Source organism: Petromyzon marinus, chromosome 23, assembly GCF_048934315.1.
Source record: "Petromyzon marinus isolate PM22_M1 ecotype Great Lakes invasive population chromosome 23, UKy_Petmar_22M1.pri1.0, whole genome shotgun sequence".
Classification (NCBI taxonomy): domain Eukaryota; kingdom Metazoa; phylum Chordata; class Hyperoartia; order Petromyzontiformes; family Petromyzontidae; genus Petromyzon; species Petromyzon marinus.
This window is the reverse complement of record NC_133689.1, coordinates 12,825,001-12,832,500: the sequence shown is the minus strand read 5'-3', so window position 1 is coordinate 12,832,500 and position 7,500 is coordinate 12,825,001. Positions and strand designations below refer to the sequence as shown.

The 7,500-nt window shown below is 46.0% G+C and overlaps 16 non-coding genes and 2 pseudogenes across 16 annotated transcripts; all 18 read left to right on the top strand.

Moving 5' to 3' along the window:
• The first annotated feature begins 62 nt into the window (after positions 1 to 62).
• LOC142927435 (5S ribosomal RNA) lies at positions 63 to 181 on the top strand. The gene has a single exon (XR_012944359.1). It is a non-coding gene; the product is annotated as a 5S ribosomal RNA (ribosomal RNA).
• A 425-nt stretch (positions 182 to 606) lies between these two features.
• Positions 607 to 725, top strand: LOC142927519 (5S ribosomal RNA). The gene has a single exon (XR_012944443.1). It is a non-coding gene; the product is annotated as a 5S ribosomal RNA (ribosomal RNA).
• Positions 726 to 977: 252 nt separating this feature from the next.
• LOC142926544 (5S ribosomal RNA) lies at positions 978 to 1,096 on the top strand. Its single transcript, XR_012943468.1, has one exon. It is a non-coding gene; the product is annotated as a 5S ribosomal RNA (ribosomal RNA).
• Positions 1,097 to 1,521: 425 nt separating this feature from the next.
• LOC142928052 (5S ribosomal RNA) lies at positions 1,522 to 1,640 on the top strand (annotated as a pseudogene).
• Positions 1,641 to 1,892: 252 nt separating this feature from the next.
• Positions 1,893 to 2,011, top strand: LOC142925827 (5S ribosomal RNA). Its single transcript, XR_012942750.1, has one exon. It is a non-coding gene; the product is annotated as a 5S ribosomal RNA (ribosomal RNA).
• Positions 2,012 to 2,263: 252 nt separating this feature from the next.
• On the top strand, positions 2,264 to 2,382 carry LOC142926724 (5S ribosomal RNA). Its single transcript, XR_012943648.1, has one exon. It is a non-coding gene; the product is annotated as a 5S ribosomal RNA (ribosomal RNA).
• A 252-nt stretch (positions 2,383 to 2,634) lies between these two features.
• LOC142927203 (5S ribosomal RNA) lies at positions 2,635 to 2,753 on the top strand. Its single transcript, XR_012944128.1, has one exon. It is a non-coding gene; the product is annotated as a 5S ribosomal RNA (ribosomal RNA).
• Positions 2,754 to 3,005: 252 nt separating this feature from the next.
• On the top strand, positions 3,006 to 3,123 carry LOC142927267 (5S ribosomal RNA). The gene has a single exon (XR_012944192.1). It is a non-coding gene; the product is annotated as a 5S ribosomal RNA (ribosomal RNA).
• Positions 3,124 to 3,555: 432 nt separating this feature from the next.
• LOC142927668 (5S ribosomal RNA) lies at positions 3,556 to 3,674 on the top strand. Its single transcript, XR_012944591.1, has one exon. It is a non-coding gene; the product is annotated as a 5S ribosomal RNA (ribosomal RNA).
• Positions 3,675 to 3,926: 252 nt separating this feature from the next.
• On the top strand, positions 3,927 to 4,045 carry LOC142926713 (5S ribosomal RNA). The gene has a single exon (XR_012943637.1). It is a non-coding gene; the product is annotated as a 5S ribosomal RNA (ribosomal RNA).
• A 428-nt stretch (positions 4,046 to 4,473) lies between these two features.
• Positions 4,474 to 4,607, top strand: LOC142928301 (5S ribosomal RNA; annotated as a pseudogene).
• A 252-nt stretch (positions 4,608 to 4,859) lies between these two features.
• Positions 4,860 to 4,978, top strand: LOC142926702 (5S ribosomal RNA). The gene has a single exon (XR_012943626.1). It is a non-coding gene; the product is annotated as a 5S ribosomal RNA (ribosomal RNA).
• Positions 4,979 to 5,230: 252 nt separating this feature from the next.
• LOC142926743 (5S ribosomal RNA) lies at positions 5,231 to 5,349 on the top strand. The gene has a single exon (XR_012943667.1). It is a non-coding gene; the product is annotated as a 5S ribosomal RNA (ribosomal RNA).
• A 252-nt stretch (positions 5,350 to 5,601) lies between these two features.
• Positions 5,602 to 5,720, top strand: LOC142926543 (5S ribosomal RNA). The gene has a single exon (XR_012943467.1). It is a non-coding gene; the product is annotated as a 5S ribosomal RNA (ribosomal RNA).
• A 425-nt stretch (positions 5,721 to 6,145) lies between these two features.
• Positions 6,146 to 6,264, top strand: LOC142927518 (5S ribosomal RNA). The gene has a single exon (XR_012944442.1). It is a non-coding gene; the product is annotated as a 5S ribosomal RNA (ribosomal RNA).
• Positions 6,265 to 6,516: 252 nt separating this feature from the next.
• On the top strand, positions 6,517 to 6,635 carry LOC142925826 (5S ribosomal RNA). The gene has a single exon (XR_012942749.1). It is a non-coding gene; the product is annotated as a 5S ribosomal RNA (ribosomal RNA).
• Positions 6,636 to 6,887: 252 nt separating this feature from the next.
• Positions 6,888 to 7,006, top strand: LOC142927529 (5S ribosomal RNA). Its single transcript, XR_012944453.1, has one exon. It is a non-coding gene; the product is annotated as a 5S ribosomal RNA (ribosomal RNA).
• A 252-nt stretch (positions 7,007 to 7,258) lies between these two features.
• LOC142926839 (5S ribosomal RNA) lies at positions 7,259 to 7,377 on the top strand. Its single transcript, XR_012943763.1, has one exon. It is a non-coding gene; the product is annotated as a 5S ribosomal RNA (ribosomal RNA).
• Positions 7,378 to 7,500: the final 123 nt, after the last annotated feature.

Below are 7,500 nucleotides of genomic sequence, written 5' to 3'. Positions count from 1 at the left end.
GAGTATAGTTGAATGTTGATTGTTTTATACATATGAGTGTTCGACAGGTCTCTGCAAGCACGGCCTACGACCATATCACCCTGAATGCGCCCGATCTCGTCTGATCTCGGAAGCTAAGCATAGTCGAGCCTGGTTAGTGCTTGGATGGGAGACTGCCTGGGAATACCAGGTGTTGTAGGCTTTTGCATTGTTATATCTGGATGGGTCGCTTTTTACACTTCGACTCATCCAGTGAGTGCACCTGCCAATTTCACGTCGATATGGTGTACTGCATTGGGATCAATATTTTTTGTAATATGTTTGATGCCACTCTTTCGGGGCTCAACCAGGAGCTCAGATACAGGTCCCTGCAGAGTGGGCTGGTAGGACAAGTCTCTGCGCTGTCTATTACTGATTTTATACACCCAACAGCACGAGATTTCACTTCGTTAAAGTATTGAAAGGGGACGGACGGACGGACACATTAATCTATTGCAGGCTGGTACACTCAGTTTACAACTTCGTTTCTACCAGTATAAAGGTTTTTTTGAGCGATGACCTCCAGAAGTATAGTTGAATGTTGATTGTTTAATACATCTGAATGTGCGACAGGTCTTGCCAAGCATGGCCTACGACCATCTCACCCTGAACGCGCCCGATCTCGTCTGATCTCCGAAGCTAAGCAGAGTCGAGCCTGGTTAGTACTTGGATGGGAGACTGCCTGGGAATACCAGGTGTTGTAGGCTTTTGCATTGTTGTATCTGGATGGGTCGCTTTTTACACTTCGACTCATCCAGTTAGTGCACCTGCCAATTTCACGTCGATATGGTGTACTGCATTGGGATCAATATTTTTTGCAAAATACTGTTTGATGCCACTCTTTCGGGGCTAAACCAGGAGCTCAGAATAAACGTTTTCACGAGCGATGACCTCCAGGAGTATAGTTGAATGTTGATTGTTTTATACATATGAGTGTTCGACAGGTCTCTGCAAGCACGGCCTACGACCATATCACCCTGAATGCGCCCGATCTCGTCTGATCTCGGAAGCTAAGCATGGTCGAGCCTGGTTAGTGCTTGGATGGGAGACTGCCTGGGAATACCAGGTGTTGTAGGCTTTTGCATTGTTATATCTGGATGGGTCGCTTTTTACACTTCGACTCATCCAGTGAGTGCACCTGCCAATTTCACGTCGATATGGTGTACTGCATTGGGATCAATATTTTTTGTAATATGTTTGATGCCACTCTTTCGGGGCTCAACCAGGAGCTCAGATACAGGTCCCTGCAGAGTGGGCTGGTAGGACAAGTCTCTGCGCTGTCTATTACTGATTTTATACACCCAACAGCACGAGATTTCACTTCGTTAAAGTATTGAAAGGGGACGGACGGACGGACACATTAATCTATTGCAGGCTGGTACACTCAGTTTACAACTTCGTTTCTACCAGTATAAAGGTTTTTTTGAGCGATGACCTCCAGAAGTATAGTTGAATGTTGATTGTTTAATACATCTGAATGTGCGACAGGTCTTGCCAAGCATGGCCTACGACCATCTCACCCTGAACGCGCCCGATCTCGACTGATCTCCGAAGCTAAGCAGAGTCGAGCCTGGTTAGTACTTGGATGGGAGACTGCCTGGGAATACCAGGTGTTGTAGGCTTTTGCATTGTTGTATCTGGATGGGTCGCTTTTTACACTTCGACTCATCCAGTTAGTGCACCTGCCAATTTCACGTCGATATGGTGTACTGCATTGGGATCAATATTTTTTGCAAAATACTGTTTGATGCCACTCTTTCGGGGCTAAACCAGGAGCTCAGAATAAACGTTTTCACGAGCGATTAACTCCAGGAGTATAGGTGAATGTTGATTGTTTTATACATATGAGTGTTTGACAGGTCTCTGCAAGCACTGCCTACGACCATATCACCCTGAATGCGCCCGATCTCGTCTGAGCTCGGAAGCTAAGCATGGTCGAGCCTGGTTAGTACTTGGATGGGAGACTGCCTGGGAATACCAGGTGTTGTAGGCTTTTGCATTGTTGTATCTGGATGGGTCGCTTTTTACACTTCGACTCATCCAGTTAGTGCACCTGCAAATTTCACGTCGATATGGTGTACTGCATTGGGATCAATATTTTTTGTAAAATACTGTTTGATGCCACTCTTTCGGGGCTAAACCAGGAGCTCAGAATAAACGTTTTCACGAGCGATGACCTCCAGGAGTATAGTTGAATGTTGATTGTTTTATACATATGAGTGTTCGACAGGTCTCTGCAAGCACGGCCTACGACCATATCACCCTGAATGCGCCCGATCTCGTCTGATCTCGGAAGCTAAGCATGGTCGAGCCTGGTTAGTACTTGGATGGGAGACTGCCTGGGAATACCAGGTGTTGTAGGCTTTTGCATTGTTACATCTGAATGGGTCGCTTTTTACACTTCGACTCATCCAGTGAGTGCACCTGCCAATTTCACGTCGATATGGTGTACTGCATTGGGATCAATATTTTTTGTAAAATACTGTTTGATGCCACTCTTTCGGGGCTAAACCAGGAGCTCAGAATAAACGTTTTCACGAGCGATGACCTCCAGGAGTATAGTTGAATGTTGATTGTTTTATACATATGAGTGTTCGACAGGTCTCTGCAAGCACGGCCTACGACCAAAACACCCTGAATGCGCCCGATCTCGTCTGATCTCGGAAGCTAAGCAGAGTCGAGCCTGGTTAGTACTTGGATGGGAGACTGCCTGGGAAAACCAGGTGTTGTAGGCTTTTGCATTGTTGTATCTGGATGGGTCGCTTTTTACAATTCGACTCATCCAGTTAGTGCACCTGCCAATTTCACGTCGATATGGTGTACTGCATTGGGATCAATATTTTTTGTAAAATACTGTTCGATGCCACTCTTTCGGGGCTAAACCAGGAGCTCAGAATAAACGTTTTCACGAGCGATGACCTCCAGGAGTATAGTTGAATGTTGATTGTTTTATACATATGAGTGTTCGACAGGTCTCTGCAAGCACGGCCTACGACCATATCACCCTGAATGCGCCCGAACTCGTCTGATCTCGGAAGCTAAGCATGGTCGAGCCTGGTTAGTACTTGGTGGGAGACTGCCTGGGAATACCAGGTGTTGTAGGCTTTTGCATTGTTGTATCTGGATGGGTCGCTTTTTACACTTCGACTCATCCAGTGAGTGCACCTGCCAATTTCACGTGGATATGGTGTACTGCATTGGGATCAATATTTTTTGTAATATAATGTTTGATGCCACTCTTTCGGGGCTCAACCAGGAGCTCAGAAACAGGTCCCTGCAGAGTGGGCTGGTAGGACAAGTCTCTGCCCTGTCTATTACTGATTTTATACACCCAACAGCACGAGATTTCACTTCGTTAAAGTATTGAAAGGGGACGGACGGACGGACGGACACATTAATCTATTGCAGGCTGGTACACTCAGTTTACAACTTCGTTTCTACCAGTATAAAGGTGTTTTTGAGCGATGACCTCCAGAAGTATAGTTGAATGTTGATTGTTTAATACATCTGAATGTGCGACAGGTCTTTCCAAGCATGGCTTACGACCATCTCACCCTGAATGCGCCCGATCTCGTCTGATCTCGGAAGCTAAGCAGAGTCGAGCCTGGTTAGTACTGGGATGGGATACTGCCTGGGAATACTAGGTGTTGTAGGCTTTTGCATTGTTGTATCTGGATGGGTCGCTTTTTACACTTCGACTCATCCAGTTAGTGCACCTGCCAATTTCACGTCGATATGGTGTACTGCATTGGGATCAATATTTTTTGTAAAATACTGTTTGATGCCACTCTTTCGGGGCTAAACCAGGAGCTCAGAATAAACGTTTTCACGAGCGATGACCTCCAGGAGTATAGTTGAATGTTGATTGTTTTATACATATGTGTGTTCGACAGGTCTCTGCAAGCACGGCCTACGACCATATCACCCTGAATGCGCCCGATCTCGTCTGATCTCGGAAGCTAAGCATGGTCGAGCCTGGTTAGTACTTGGATGGGAGACTGCCTGGGAATACCAGGTGTTGTAGGCTTTTGCATTGTTACATCTGGATGGGTCGCTTTTTACACTTCGACTCATCCAGTGAGCGCACCTGCCAATTTCACGTCGATATGGTGTACTGCATTGGGATCAATATTTTTTGTAATATGTTTGATGCCACTCTTTCGGGGCTCAACCAGGAGCTCAGATACAGGTCCCTGCAGAGTGGGCTGGTAGGACAAGTCTCTGCGCTGTCTATTACTGATTTTATACACTCAACAGCACGAGATTTCACTTCGTTAAAGTATTGAAAGGGGACGGACGGACGGACGGACACATTAATCTATTGCAGGCTGGTACACTCAGTTTACAACTTCGTTTCTACCAGTATAAAGGTTTTTTGAGCGATGACCTCCAGAAGTATAGTTGAATGTTGATTGTTTAATACATCTGAATGTGCGACAGGTCTTTCCAAGCATGGCCTACGACCATCTCACCCTGAACGCGCCCGATCTCGTCTGATCTCGGAAGCTAAGATCTCGGAAGCTAAGCAGAGTCGAGCCTGGTTAGTACTTGGATGGGAGACTGCCTGGGAATACCAGGTGTTGTAAGCTTTTGCATTGTTGTATCTGGATGGGTCGATTTTTACACATCGACTCATCCAGTTAGTGCACCTGCCAATTTCACGTCGATATGGTGTACTGCATTGGGATCAATATTTTTTGTAAAATACTGTTTGATGCCACTCTTTCGGGGCTAAGCCAGGAGCTCAGAATATACGTTTTCACGAGCGATGACCTCCAGGAGTATAGGTGAATGTTGATTGTTTTATACATATGAGTGTTTGACAGGTCTCTGCAAGCACTGCCTACGACCATATCACCCTGAATGCGCCCGATCTCGTCTGATCTCGGAAGCTAAGCATGGTCGAGCCTGGTTAGTACTTGGATGGGAGACTGCCTGGGAATACCAGGTGTTGTAGGCTTTTGCATTGTTGTATCTGGATGGGTCGCTTTTTACACTTCGACTCATCCAGTTAGTGCACCTGCCAATTTCACGTCGATATGGTGTACTGCATTGGGATCAATATTTTTTGTAAAATACTGTTTGATGCCACTCTTTCGGGGCTAAGCCAGGAGCTCAGAATAAACGTTTTCACGAGCGATGACCTCCAGGAGTATAGGTGAATGTTGATTGTTTTATACATATGAGTGTTTGACAGGTCTCTGCAAGCACTGCCTACGACCATATCACCCTGAATGCGCCCGATCTCGTCTGATCTCGGAATCTAAGCATGGTCGAGCCTGGTTAGTACTTGGATGGGAGACTGCCTGGGAATACCAGGTGTTGTAGGCTTTTGCATTGTTGTATCTGGATGGGTCGCTTTTTACACTTCGACTCATCCAGTTAGTGCACCTGCCAATTTCACGTCGATATGGTGTACTGCATTGGGATCAATATTTTTTGTAAAATACTGTTTGATGCCACTCTTTCGGGGCTAAACCAGGAGCTCAGAATAAACGTTTTCACGAGCGATGACCTCCAGGAGTATAGTTGAATGTTGATTGTTTTATACATATGAGTGTTCGACAGGTCTCTGCAAGCACGGCCTACGACCATATCACCCTGAATGCGCCCGATCTCGTCTGATCTCGGAAGCTAAGCATGGTCGAGCCTGGTTAGTGCTTGGATGGGAGACTGCCTGGGAATACCAGGTGTTGTAGGCTTTTGCATTGTTATATCTGGATGGGTCGCTTTTTACACTTCGACTCATCCAGTGAGTGCACCTGCCAATTTCACGTCGATATGGTGTACTGCATTGGGATCAATATTTTTTGTAATATGTTTGATGCCACTCTTTCGGGGCTCAACCAGGAGCTCAGATACAGGTCCCTGCAGAGTGGGCTGGTAGGACAAGTCTCTGCGCTGTCTATTACTGATTTTATACACCCAACAGCACGAGATTTCACTTCGTTAAAGTATTGAAAGGGGACGGACGGACGGACACATTAATCTATTGCAGGCTGGTACACTCAGTTTACAACTTCGTTTCTACCAGTATAAAGGTTTTTTTGAGCGATGACCTCCAGAAGTATAGTTGAATGTTGATTGTTTAATACATCTGAATGTGCGACAGGTCTTGCCAAGCATGGCCTACGACCATCTCACCCTGAACGCGCCCGATCTCGTCTGATCTCCGAAGCTAAGCAGAGTCGAGCCTGGTTAGTACTTGGATGGGAGACTGCCTGGGAATACCAGGTGTTGTAGGCTTTTGCATTGTTGTATCTGGATGGGTCGCTTTTTACACTTCGACTCATCCAGTTAGTGCACCTGCCAATTTCACGTCGATATGGTGTACTGCATTGGGATCAATATTTTTTGCAAAATACTGTTTGATGCCACTCTTTCGGGGCTAAACCAGGAGCTCAGAATAAACGTTTTCACGAGCGATTACCTCCAGGAGTATAGGTGAATGTTGATTGTTTAATACATATGAGTGTTTGACAGGTCTCTGCAAGCACTGCCTACGACCATATCACCCTGAATGCGCCCGATCTCGTCTGAGCTCGGAAGCTAAGCATGGTCGAGCCTGGTTAGTACTTGGATGGGAGACTGCCTGGGAATACCAGGTGTTGTAGGCTTTTGCATTGTTGTATCTGGATGGGTCGCTTTTTACACTTCGACTCATCCAGTTAGTGCACCTGCCAATTTCACGTCGATATGGTGTACTGCATTGGGATCAATATTTTTTGTAAAATACTGTTTGATGCCACTCTTTCGGGGCTAAACCAGGAGCTCAGAATAAACGTTTTCACGAGCGATGACCTCCAGGAGTATAGTTGAATGTTGATTGTTTTATACATATGAGTGTTCGACAGGTCTCTGCAAGCACGGCCTACGACCATATCACCCTGAATGCGCCAGATCTCGTCTGATCTCGGAAGCTAAGCATGGTCGAGCCTGGTTAGTGCTTGGATGGGAGACTGCCTGGGAATACCAGGTGTTGTAGGCTTTTGCATTGTTGTATCTGGATGGGTCGCTTTTTACACTTCGACTCATCCAGTTAGTGCACCTGCCAATTTCACGTCGATATGGTGTACTGCATTGGGATCAATATTTTTTGCAAAATACTGTTTGATGCCACTCTTTCGGGGCTAAACCAGGAGCTCAGAATAAACGTTTTCACGAGCGATTACCTCCAGGAGTATAGGTGAATGTTGATTGTTTTATACATATGAGTGTTTGACAGGTCTCTGCAAGCACTGCCTACGACCATATCACCCTGAATGCGCCCGATCTCGTCTGAGCTCGGAAGCTAAGCATGGTCGAGCCTGGTTAGTACTTGGATGGGAGACTGCCTGGAAATACCAGGTGTTGTAGGCTTTTGCATTGTTGTATCTGGATGGGTCGCTTTTTACACTTCGACTCATCCAGTTAGTGCACCTGCCAATTTCACGTCGATATGGTGTACTGCATTGGGATCAATATTTTTTGTAAAATACTGTT